Source organism: Rana temporaria, chromosome 3, assembly GCF_905171775.1.
Source record: "Rana temporaria chromosome 3, aRanTem1.1, whole genome shotgun sequence".
In the NCBI taxonomy this organism is placed as follows: domain Eukaryota; kingdom Metazoa; phylum Chordata; class Amphibia; order Anura; family Ranidae; genus Rana; species Rana temporaria.
This window is the reverse complement of record NC_053491.1, coordinates 453,859,991-453,872,373: the sequence shown is the minus strand read 5'-3', so window position 1 is coordinate 453,872,373 and position 12,383 is coordinate 453,859,991. Positions and strand designations below refer to the sequence as shown.

General features: G+C 44.0%; 4 non-coding genes and 2 pseudogenes across 4 annotated transcripts; all 6 read left to right on the top strand.

Moving 5' to 3' along the window:
• Nucleotides 1–3,825: 3,825 nt before the first annotated feature.
• Nucleotides 3,826–3,957, top strand: LOC120934172. Its single transcript, XR_005748321.1, has one exon. It is a non-coding gene; the product is annotated as a U8 small nucleolar RNA (small nucleolar RNA).
• Nucleotides 3,958–4,589: 632 nt separating this feature from the next.
• LOC120934153 lies at nt 4,590–4,721 on the top strand. Its single transcript, XR_005748303.1, has one exon. It is a non-coding gene; the product is annotated as a U8 small nucleolar RNA (small nucleolar RNA).
• Nucleotides 4,722–5,344: 623 nt separating this feature from the next.
• On the top strand, nt 5,345–5,476 carry LOC120934169. The gene has a single exon (XR_005748318.1). It is a non-coding gene; the product is annotated as a U8 small nucleolar RNA (small nucleolar RNA).
• A 1,256-nt stretch (nt 5,477–6,732) lies between these two features.
• On the top strand, nt 6,733–6,864 carry LOC120934159. Its single transcript, XR_005748308.1, has one exon. It is a non-coding gene; the product is annotated as a U8 small nucleolar RNA (small nucleolar RNA).
• A 638-nt stretch (nt 6,865–7,502) lies between these two features.
• LOC120934177 lies at nt 7,503–7,610 on the top strand (annotated as a pseudogene).
• A 1,595-nt stretch (nt 7,611–9,205) lies between these two features.
• LOC120933966 lies at nt 9,206–9,310 on the top strand (annotated as a pseudogene).
• Nucleotides 9,311–12,383: the final 3,073 nt, after the last annotated feature.

Here is a 12,383-nt window from a genome sequence, read left to right as displayed (position 1 = left end):
CCATACAAGCTGCAGACAAAGATGGCACTGTCCGGGAATGTGGAGACCTGGCGCCGCAGAAAAGCCAGACTGCTTCTCCCTCAGCTGAGCTTCCCTCATGCGAGATGGAGGAACTGGAGGAAACACAACCAGCTACAACACCCTCCCCAGGGGACAGAGGTAAGCGGACAGCAGACTCTCCAGATCTCTCTCCTACCAAATAGCCCCCTGTGAAAAAGCACAGCAGTGCTGGGACCTCTAGTTCCACACCAGAGCTCCAGTCTTCTCATTCCCTTGCTGCTTATCCCTCCACTGATAATCCAGCCGCAGAGCATGCTATCCAAGCCATGCTACTTTCTCTGCAGCCCGATTTTCAACATCATCTGACAGTATCCATTAACCACTTAAATGACCAGATTGCTAACCTGGAGGAATGCACGGATCACATTGAACAGCACCTTTACACTGCCTTTAATGACATAGTGGATATCCAGGATGAGCAAGCCGCAACCATTCGCATGATGCGCCTGAAAATCGCAGACCTCGAGGACCGCTCTAGGCGGAACAATATTAAAATTAATGGGGGATACCTGAATCCCTTCCCCCCTCTGAAATGGTCTCTTATCTACATCAAATCTTCCGCAAACTGATTCCTTCTCTCACGGCTAATGATATGCTCATTGACAGGGCTGCTGATAGGGGGGGACCACCAGTCCTCCTGTAGGGGCCCGGGCACACAGGGGGGCCCAAACAGCAGGAGGCATTAGTGTGGTTTGGCTGAGAGGCAGTAGGATGCCCTGTGCAGCTCTCTGCAGCAGCTGAAAGCGAATTTCTCCCCCTCCTGCCAGCTTTCAGCTGCTGCAGGGAGAGACACTGACACAGGGCATCATTCCTGTAATGGCTCCCCCGACACTGATTCCCCTCCCTGTTCTGCCTGCTTCTGATCCCCCCCCCCCCCCCGTGTTCCCCCTGGAATATAATTTTTTTAATGTAAAAAACGAATAAAAAAGGGTGAATTCACACAGATTCTCTGTTACGTTTGTGTCCACTAATAATGATTTTAGTGTATTTTTTGTGAAAATATGGTCTTGATTTATTGAGGGGGGCCCTGCCATGCAGGCTGTATAGGGCCCCGTGATTTCTAACAGCAGCCCTGCTCATTGACCAGGCTCACAGAATCCACACTCCAAGAGACATTCTGGCCCGAGTGGATTTTTCTCGCACCAAAGAAAATGTTATGCGTGTAGCAAGAAACATGCGCTTCCTCCCGGAGCCTTTTCTCATTGTACAATAATATCTCAGCGGCCACCTCACAAAATATTCAACCCCCAGCGCTAAAGTTTGGAAATAGGGCATGCTATCCACCCCCTTCCCCATAACAATGGAACCCGTCAGGGGTGCCCCTTATCACCCCCAATCTTTGCACTGGTCATCGAACCCAAGCCATACGCTCACACCCCCACATTACAGGACTGACAGTAGGACAAGTATCCCACAAGATTGGCCTATACGCTGACGACATCATCATTTGGCTCACAGAGCCCCTCAAATCAATACCCCCAATATGTGAATTGCTCGAAAGTTTCAGTCTCATCTCTATGTATAAATGGAACCACTCGAAATCTGCAATGTTAGGAGTCTCCATCCGCCCATGCCTAAAGACAGAGATCTCTAAAATCTCCCCTTTTTCCTGGGCTCCCAATTCATCATTGACTTACCTGGGCATTCAGTTAACCTCTCCTTCTACAATGCTCTTTTGTACTAACTTTTTGTTGCTATGTCAGAAGCTACAAAATGTATCTAAATCACTGTCTATGGTGAAAACCTCTTGGGCGGGCCGCATAGCCCTGTCCAAGATGTCTTTTCTACGACATATATTGTACTTCTTTAGGACTCTCCCGCTACGCATCTTGCAATCGGACCTAACTAAGCTTCAAAAACTCCTCAACCACTTTATATGGGCTGCACGGAAACCCTGCATCAAAAATGCCCTCCTCACCATACCACTAAAATTGGCAGGGCTTGGAGCCCCCAACCTTAAGCTCTAATACAAGGCAACCATCCTAGACCAAGCAAAAAAATGGTGGTCTGGAGAATCCGGAGCTTCCTGGCTTCAAGTAGAAACTTCAGCGTTTCTCCACCATCGCTCGTTGATATTAACAGCTGTGTGGCTAGGATTCCATCCAGCCCATTCTTTCCTTCCCACCATAAATGCTACAGTTTCGACATGGAAAGCCGTACAACAACTCTCTAGTGGCCTTCACCTCAAGTATTGGCTCACATTCTGCTTACAGCCCTTCAACTCCTCTCTCTCCTGACCTCCCTCTACAGCAATGGACTACAGCTCGCCTCCACAACATTGGAGATCTTTTTCAGGGCCAACAACTCCAATCTTTCCAGTACCTCTCTCACCACTATGGTATCCCTAACAAGGACTTCTATTTGTACCTCAGAATACGACATATCCTCTCAAACATCTGCTTTACACCTCTATCACAAACTAAGGACGTCATCACTTTCTTTCACCTAACTCTCCCCAAGATCCGAGGTATTTTCCACTTTTATGATCTGCTTTCAGGCCCCTTGAAAAATGAAAAGTCCTCAGCCATGACTTACTGGGAAACCACCCTACAAATTTCAAAACGATATGGTAAAGTATGTAAAATGGCATTGTACAAAACTTTGTAAATATTTTTTTTCTTGAAATGTAATGTAATGTGACTATGTATATATGTGGAGTTTTAAATAAAGCTTTAAAAAAAAAAATACAAATTTCAATACCTACCTCCCTCTGGCACTAGGCAATTCGTGCACCACTAGCTTTTCCAGGAACATTTCTCACTGGGAAACAATGATGAAACTCTTGTACCGCTGGTACTACACACCCATGAGACTGGCTGGCATCTTCCCGATTCAATCACAGAAATGCTGGAGAAACTGCCATATTGATGGTGATATTCTCCATATAAGGTGGGAATGCCCCTTCATTGCTCCATATTGGAGGAGCATTTCCACTCTCATTCATGATGTTACCCAAACTCCTAATGCACTGGTCCCGCAGATGGCTCTCTTCGGTTTAGGACTCTCGGCATGGCCCGACTCTGGAAACAGACCACTTCTCCCACCCTTGGTATGGCCATTGACATACGGTAATCAATGATCATGCTCATATGGAATACCTCTTTGCCAAAATACATATGAATATTGAAAAATTCCACCAACAATGGCAGTTCTGGTAATCAGACCCCAGAGCACAACTACGTACCTAGCCTGCTGCCTAGTCAACCCTTAATTAGCTGTCGCACTTCCCCACAACATCTATTATATTTTACCTTTAGACCGTATAGAGCCATCCGGTTTTTATGGCTTTCTACTAACAAAATCATATTGATCAGCTATACCCTTGACACAAAATAGCTGGTCTACCCTTTCCATCCCTATATACTCCCTCTCTCCTCAGTCTCTGTTCCCCCCTCAGGGTACCCCCCTAAGAGAATGGTTAATGGCATTTCTAACCCAACATTCCTTTTTGTTGAAAAGTACAATACAACCTGTTCCTGCTCTTCTTCTATGTACATATATATTCTCATGTATTCACGTTTCAAAGGAAGCGGCCCCCACCTGCTTCAATTTCATATGCATTGTTTTACTCTTTGTATGTTAAAAGCCAAATTTCAATAAAAGAATATTGGGGAAAAAAGTGAATAGACTCAAAAAAATGTAAAAAGGGTGAATTTTTAATTTTGGTAAATAAAATAAAGAATAAAGCCTAAAAGTAAATAATGTCTCCCTGAGCTGAGAGATGATGTCATAATATTGGGTGTTATGTGTGATCATTACATTGTATTGTCAGTGAGGTCAATCCTTACCTGTTCCTCCTTATGGAGAAACAGAAATGATGAATGGAGGAGGATGAGTGCTGATTACACAATCTCCCCCACTGCCTTGAATGACAACTCAGGGTGCTGAGATTCTGACACCAATCACTGACAGCCACAATTTTCATTAGTTTAACAGCAGAATAATTTAACTGGTTAATAAATAGAATAAGGCTGTGTTCATGATTGTGTAGTATGGGAACTGCAGCAATCTCTGTGTGGGTACCCAAATTGCAGGTAGTTTTTTGCCAACTGCTTCGGGTGTTAACATAAAGTTAATGACACCTCCAAAATCAGTTTGCAGAACGCAGTGCGAGCTGTGAAATCGGATGCAATTTAGTCGCATGAGTGTGAAAATCCGATTTCAGCATTCCCACCATTTTTGTGCGAATGCAATGCGATTTCAGCCCTGTCTGTATAGCTGAATTTGCATCGCATGTGATGTGCACAGCAATGTGGTTCGAACCACATGCGATATCGGGCAACACATAAGTGTTGAACCGGCCAGGTAAAAGAGTTATTTTTTAAAAAAAAATTTGCCTGGGTCATTTATATTAGATCAATTTGAATTGTATTAATAGGAATATACTCAAAAAAGTGTAAAAGTGTAAAAAGGGGGAATTTTTAATTTTGGAAAATAAAATAAATAATAAAGCCTAACAGTAATAATGTCTCCCTGAGCTGAGTGATGATGTCATAATATTGGGTGTTACGTGCGAGCATTACATTGTATTGTCAGTGAGGTCAATCCTTACCTGTTCCTCCTTATGGAGAAACAGAAATGATGAATGGAGGAGGATGAGTGCTGATTACACAATCTCCCCCACTGCCTTGAATGACAACTCAGGGTGGTGCAATTCTGACACCAATCACTGACAACCACAATTTTCATTAGTTTAATAGCAGAATAATTCCACTGATTAATAAATAGAATAAGGCTGTGTTCATGCTTCTGTAGTATGAGAACTGCAGCAATTCCTGTGTAGGTGCCCAAATTGCAGGTAGTTCTTTGCCAACTGCTTCGGGTGTTAACATAAAGTTAATGACACCTCAAAATCGGTTTACAGAACGCAGTGTGAGTTGTGAAATCGGATGCAATTGAGTCGCATGAGTGTGAAAATCCGATTTCAGCATTCCCACCATTTTTGTGCGAATGCGATGCGATTTCAGCCCTTTCTGTATAGCTGTATTTGCATCGCATGTGATGTGCACAGCAATGTGGTGCGAATTACATGCGATATCTGGCAACACATAAGTGTTGAACCGGCCAGGTAAAAGGGTTATGTTTTTAATTTTTTTTTGCCTGGGTTATTTATATTAGATCAGTTTGAATTGTATTAAAAGGAATAGACTCAAAAAAGTGTAAAAAGGGGGAATTTTTAATTTTGGAAAATAAAATAAATAATAAAGCCTAACAGTAATAATGTCTCCCTGAGCTGAGTGATGATGTCATAATATTGGGTGTTATGTGAGATCGTTACGATGTATTGTCAGTGAGGTCAATCCTTACCTGTTCCTCCTTATGGAGAAGCAGAAATGATGAAAGGAGGAGGATGAGTGCTGATTACACAATCTCCCCCACTGCCTTGAATGACAACTCAGGGTGGTGAGATTCTGACACCAGTCACTGACAACCATGCTTTTCATTGGGTTAATAGCAGAATGGGGGCGTGACCTGGCCGCGAGTAAAGATGGCTGCTTGAATCACAGGCTTTGTGCTTCCACCTCTCCATACATCCACTTCAGCCTTCCCAGAAACAGACCTCCAGACCAGAGGACAAAGCCCAGGACACCCTCCGTATTATGCCCAACAGGAAATCCCATGCCAAGGGAACCCGCCGGCTGGATTCTATATGCAGCCCATACAAGCTGCAGACAAAGATGGCGCCGACCGGGAATGTGGAGACCTGGCGCCGCAGCAAAGCCAGACTGCTTCTCCCTCAGCTGAGCTTCCCTCATGCGAGATGGAGGAACTGGAGGAAACACAACCAGCTACAACACCCTCCCCAGGGGACAGAGGTAAGCAGACAGCAGACTCTCTGGATCTCTCTCCTACCAAACAGCCCCCTGTGAAAAAGCACAGCAGTGCTGGGACTAATGCACTGGTCCCGCAGATGGCTCTCTTCGGTTTAGGACTCTCGGCATGGCCCGACTCTGGAAACAGACCTCTTCTCCCACCCTTGGTATGGCCATTGACACAATCAATGATCATGCTCATATGGAATACCTCTTTGCCAAAATACATATGAATATTGAAAAATTCCACCAATAGCAGTTCTGGTTATCAGACCCCAGAGCACGCACCCCCGGCCAGGTCATCGGTCTGGGATGACAGACCGACAACCCCGGTCCAGTGGTGTCTGTTTTTAAGCACCCCTCCCCAGCATGCACAGTGGGACGTTCACCCCCACTGATTGGCTGCCGAGGGGGACACCCAATACACCCTGACTCTGCTGCTGCCACCCTTGGCCTGGAGTGATAACAACACCCCCAGGCGAATATTGGTGGTTACTCCCAGCACAGCCATGACTGAAACAGAGGCTAAATTTAGTGAAAATTACACATGCCTGAGTCAACTAACACTCAGACCCCCTATAAATTTAAAGCAGCGCCTGCCCGACAGGAGCCGTCCGCTACATAACAATTTCTCTGCATCCTCTGGCGTGTCACTTCCTGCATGCAGATATCACAAAGGAATCCTGGGTCATTTATATTAGATCAGTTTGAATTGTATTAAAAGGAATAGACTCAAAAAAGGGTACATTTTTAATTTTAGAAAATAAAATTAATAATAAAGCCTAAAAGTAAATAATGTCTCCCTGAGCTGAGTGATGATGTCATAATATTGGGTGTTACGTGCGAGCGTTACATTGTATTGTCAGTGAGGTCAATCCTTACCTGTTCCTCCTTATGGAGAAACAGAAATGATGAATGGAGGAGGATGAGTTCTGATTACACAATCTCCCCCACTGCCTTGAATGACAACTCAGGGTGGTGAGATTCTGACACCAATCACTGACAACCACAATTTTCATTAGTTTAACAGCAGTATAATTTTACAGATCAATAAATAGCATAAGGCTGAGTCCATGCTTGTGTAGTATGGGAACTGCAGCAATCTCTGTGTGGGTGCCCAAATTGCAGGCAGTTCTTTGCCGACTGCTTCGGGTGTTAACATAAAGTTAATAACGCCTCAAAATCGGTTTGCAGAACGCAGTGCGAGCTGTGAAATCGGATGCAATTGAGTCGCATGAGTGTGAAAATCCGATTTCAGCATTCCCACCATTTTTGTGCGAATGCGATGCGATTTCAGCCCTTTCCAACTGTATGGCTGAATTTGCATTGCATGTGATGTGCACAGCAATGTGGTGCGACCCAAATGCGATGTCTGGCAACACATAAAGTGTTGAACCTGCCAGGTAAAAGGGTTATTTTTTTTATTTTTTTTTTGCCTGGGTCATTTATATTAGATCAGTTTGAATTGTATTAAAAGGAAACAGACTCAAAAAAGTGTAAAAGTGTAAAAAGGGGGACATTTTAATTTAGGAAAATAAAATAAATAATAAAGCCTAACAGTAATAATGTCTCCCTGAGCTGAGTGATGATGTCATAATATTGGGTGTTATGTGAGATCATTACATTGTATTGTCAGTGAGGTCAATCCTTACCTGTTCCTCCTTATGGAGAAACAGAAATGATGAATGGAGGAGGATGAGTGCTGATTACACAATCTCCCCTGCTGCCTTGAATGACAACTCAGTCTATGGGCGGATAAAAAGCCTAGGTATGGCTATGCACTTTTACACCGCCCCCAGTCTATGGGTGGTCTGGGACTCCCAAATCTTTGGCACTACTATTTAGCCACTAAATTATCTCAGATTTCCCAATGGTTCCCCCCCTCACATGATTTACCGTGGAAAAGATTCGAAGCTAGCTCGATCCTCCCTTTCCATCTTCAGGGTACTATTTGGTCCAACAACATTACATACATGAAACTTTCAAAACTTAACCGAATAGTTGCACAATTAATCCAACTATGGCTGAAAATCAAAGATATTTATCTTCTCTCCTCACCCATCTCTCCCCTAACCTCCTTCTTAGGAGATCCTAGGCTTAGGCTTGCCTTTGACAACAGACAGAGGTTCTCTGCATGGATCGATAACAATCTCACCACACTATCCTCACTTCTAACCAAGTGGGTATTTAAACCCTTTACACTGATTCAGAGAGAAAATGGCCTCCCCTCCAGAGAACTAGAAAACTATGAATTAATCAAATCTTTCTATGCCCAATACTTCTCTCTCACCATTCCCTCCACGAACACAACATTTGAAAGAATATGCATCTCATCATCCAGGGATAAAGGGATGATTTCCCGCATATATTGCTACCTCAATAACCTTAACCTACAAGACAAATCCAATCAAATGCTTCATTGGGAGAGTGATCTGAATATTACCTTCACCCCTGATACATGGTACGTCATGGCAGAAAATCTAAGAAAATGTAACAAGGCCATATCCTTCAGAGAAACACCAATGAAACTCTTTACCAGATGGTATCTCACCCCCACAAAGCTACATACATTTTATCCCTCAGTTTCCCCGAACTGCTTTAGAGGTTGCACAGAACCGGGCACGCTACTACACACCTTCTGGAGCTGCCCCTCCTTAAGTCATATCTGGAATCTGGCGGCTGCCAGATTCAAAGACTCCTCGGGCCATACAGTCACCCCCACCCCTCAAATATGTATATTATATGCCAAGATCCCAGAGATCCCCACCCACTCTACTAGACTATTCCACTCATTATGCAGCTCCATTCAGTGGATGATTGCACTCAATTGGAGATCATGTAGTGTCTCCTGGACACAGGTACTTGAAAGAATGGAAACCATCAAACTCTCCGAAAAAGTTTATCACACACTTAATGATAGCATTCAGATCTATAACACTAAATGGTCATGTTGGAATATCCCACCACATTATTAGCCCCACCCTATTTGCCTTTCGGTGTGCTTTCTTTATTCAACTTCTACTAGACAACTGATTCTACCAATATCTCTTTTTGATGTTATAATATGCAATGTACCCCACATATGTTCTTACATCCTATTCAACAACTTTGTACTGACATCTATCTTTGTCAACTTGTATGATTGACCATGTATTACTACTATTATTTTTTTCATTGAAAATTTTCAATAAACTTTTGTAAACAAAAAAAGAATGACAACTCAGGGTGGTGTGATTCTGACAGCCACAATTTTCATTAGTTTAACAGCAGAACATTGTTACTGGTTAATAGGTAGAATAAGGCTGTGTTCATGTTTCTGTAGTATGGGAACTGCAGCAATCTCGGCCTTTTGGCTAAGATCAAGTGTAGTATCTGTTCTTATCAGTTGTCAGAGGAGCGCTGAAGCACCTACATGGGGAGGGTGGATGCAATCCAATGACGTCATTGCACCTGGAAGGATGGTTTCAGCAGGGACTACGCCGTGCTGCCCGACAGATACTGGGGGCCGGCCTATGGTTGTGTCTGAGCCATCTGGAAGGGTGCTCCTGGTGAGGATGGGTGGCTGCGCTTGGTCTGGTCTTTTTGCCGAGTTCTAGTCCGGCCTTCTGGCTGGCCGGTGTAAGTGCTATCCCTGTTGGCGATCCAGTAGGTGGAGCTGGTACTGCCCTGTGATGGGTCAGGGTAGGACAGTGCAAATCCGCCGGGTTGACGGAGGGTCTGGAGGGGCTAGTATTGGCGGAGACTGCTAACTGGAGTGGCAGTTCTCCCTCTAAGAAAACCTTGAAGGGCTCTCTAGCTGGTAGGAGTGGAGGGCTGCACTGTGAAAAACCACAGCAGTGCTGGGACCTCTAGTTCCACACCAGAGCTCCAGTCTTCTTATTCCCTTGCTGCTTATCCCTCCACTGATAATCCAGCCTCAGAGCATGCTATCCATGCCATGCTACTTTCTCTGCAGCCCGATTTTCAACGTCATCTGACAGTTTCCATTAACCACTTAAATGATCAGATTGCTAACCTGTAGGAACGCACGGATTAAATTGAACAGCCCCTTTACACTGCCATAGAAGCCCATAATAACATAGTGGATATCCAGGATGAGCAAGCTGCAACCATTCGCATGATGCGCCTGAAAATCGCAGACCTCGAGGACCGCTCTAGGCGGAACAATATTAAAATTAGGGGGGTACCTGAATCCCTTCCCCCCTCTGAAATGGTCTCTTATCTATATCAAATCTTCCGCAAATTGATTCCTTCTCTCACGGCTAATCATATGCTCATTGACCGGGCTCACAGAACCCACACTCCTAGAGACATTCTGGCCCGAGTGCATTTTTCTCACACCAAAGAAAATATTATGCGTGTAGCAAGAAACATGCGCTTCCTCCCAGAGCCCTTTACCAAAATCTCATTGTATAATGATATCTCAGCGGCCACCTCACAAAATATTCAACACCCAGCGCTAAAGTTTGGACATCGGGCATGCTATCTACCTCCTTTCCCATAACTAATGGAACCCGTCAGGGGTGCCCCTTATCACCCCTAATCATTGCACTGGTCATCGAACCCAAGTCATATGCTCACACCCCCACATTACAGGACTGAAAGTATGATCATGCTCATATGGAATACCTCTTTGCCAAAATACATATGAATATTGAAAAATTCCATCAACAATGGCAGTTCTGAATATCAGACCCCAGATCACAACTTAGTAGCTAGCCTGCTGCCTAGTCAACCCTTAATTAGCTGTCGCACTTCCCCACAACATCTATTATATTTTACCTTTAGACCGTATAGAGCCATCTGGGTTTTATGGTTATCTACTAACAAAATCATATTGATCAGCTATACCCTTGACACAAAATAGCTGGTCTACCCTTTCCATTCCTATATCCTCCCTCTCTCCTCAGTCTCTGTTCCCCACTCAGGGTACCCCCCTAAGAGAATGGTTAATGGCATTTCTAACCCTACATTCCTTTTTGTTGAAAAGTACAATACAACCTGTTCCTGCTCTTCTTCTATGTACATATATATTCTCATGTATTCACGTTTCAAAGGAAGCGGGCCTCACCTACTTCAATTTCATATGCATTGTTTTACTCTTTGTATGTTAAAAGCCAACATTTCAATAAAAGAATATTGGAAAAAAAATGAATAGACTCAAAAAAGTGTAAAAAAGGGGAATTTTTAATTTTGGAAAATAAAATAAATAATAAAGCCTAACAGAAAATATTGTCTCCTTTTTTTTTTTTGAAAAGCCTATGGCGTGTGAACACACCCAAAAAACTCCACCTGGTGCAGAAAAAATGTGCACACACATAAAGAGTGTTCACAAAAACGTGCAACTTCAAGTGGTCCTCCTGTGAAGAAGGGACCCAAAAACCCTGATCCCCCGAGCAACCGAAGCCGACACGGACCCAACTTCCTTGGAGGGACTGCCGAAACAGAACTCTCCCAGTACTAGGCGGGGCTCCCCTGAAGGGAGACCCCATGAGAGCAGGTGAACTAAGCCAGAAGGCCATGTCCACCCACTCCCAAGACGTTCAGGGCTGGCCCGAGGACGGGCACCCTAATAGTCACACAGTGAACAAAACGTGCACAAACAAAAAAAAAGACAAAAATGTGACAAACATAGGCAATAAATAAAATAAAGTGGGGGAAAGGGATAGTGGAGAGGAGAGTGAAAGAAGTGGTCATTGTGGTATACAATGACCAGGCCCTCCGGCCAGGAATAAAAAATTCCTCCGGTCCTAGCCAGAATGTCCGGCCCAGGAGGCAGGTGCTTTTAAAAAAAAAAAAGCATGTTGCTGGTGCAGTGACCGTGGTATCTTAACCACTTCCTTACTGGGCACTTAAACCCCCTTCCTGCCCAGAGGACTTTTTGCGATTCGGCACTGCGTCGCTTTAACTGACAATTGCGTGGTCGTGCGACGTGGCTCCCAAACAAAATTGGCGTCCTTTTTCCCCCACAAATAGAGCTTTCTTTTGGTGGTATTTGATCACCTCTGCGGTTTTTATTTTTTGCGCTATAAACAAAAATAGAGCGCCAATTTTGAAAAAAAAATATTTTTTACTTGTTGCTATAATAAATAGCTCAATAAGCGAAAAGTTATAGCGCCTTCAAAATAAGGGACAGAATTATTATTTTTTATTATTTTTTATTACTAGTAATGGCGGCGATCTGCGATTTTTATTGCGACTGCGACATTTTGGCGGACACATCGGACACTTTTGACACATTTTTGGCACCATTCACATTTATACTGCGATCTGTGCTATAAATATGCACTAATTACTGTATAAATGTGACTGGCAGGGAAAGGGTTAACACTAGGGGGTGAGACAGGGGTTAAATGTATATAGTGTTCTAACTGTGTGGGGGAAGGGGGGTGGCTGGGGGAGGTGACCGATCTGTGTCTCTATGTACAAGAGACACAGATCAGTCTCCTCCCTCCCTGACAGCACGCTGTCTGTGAGAGCCGGTGCAGTATCATATTCTGCTCCCTATCG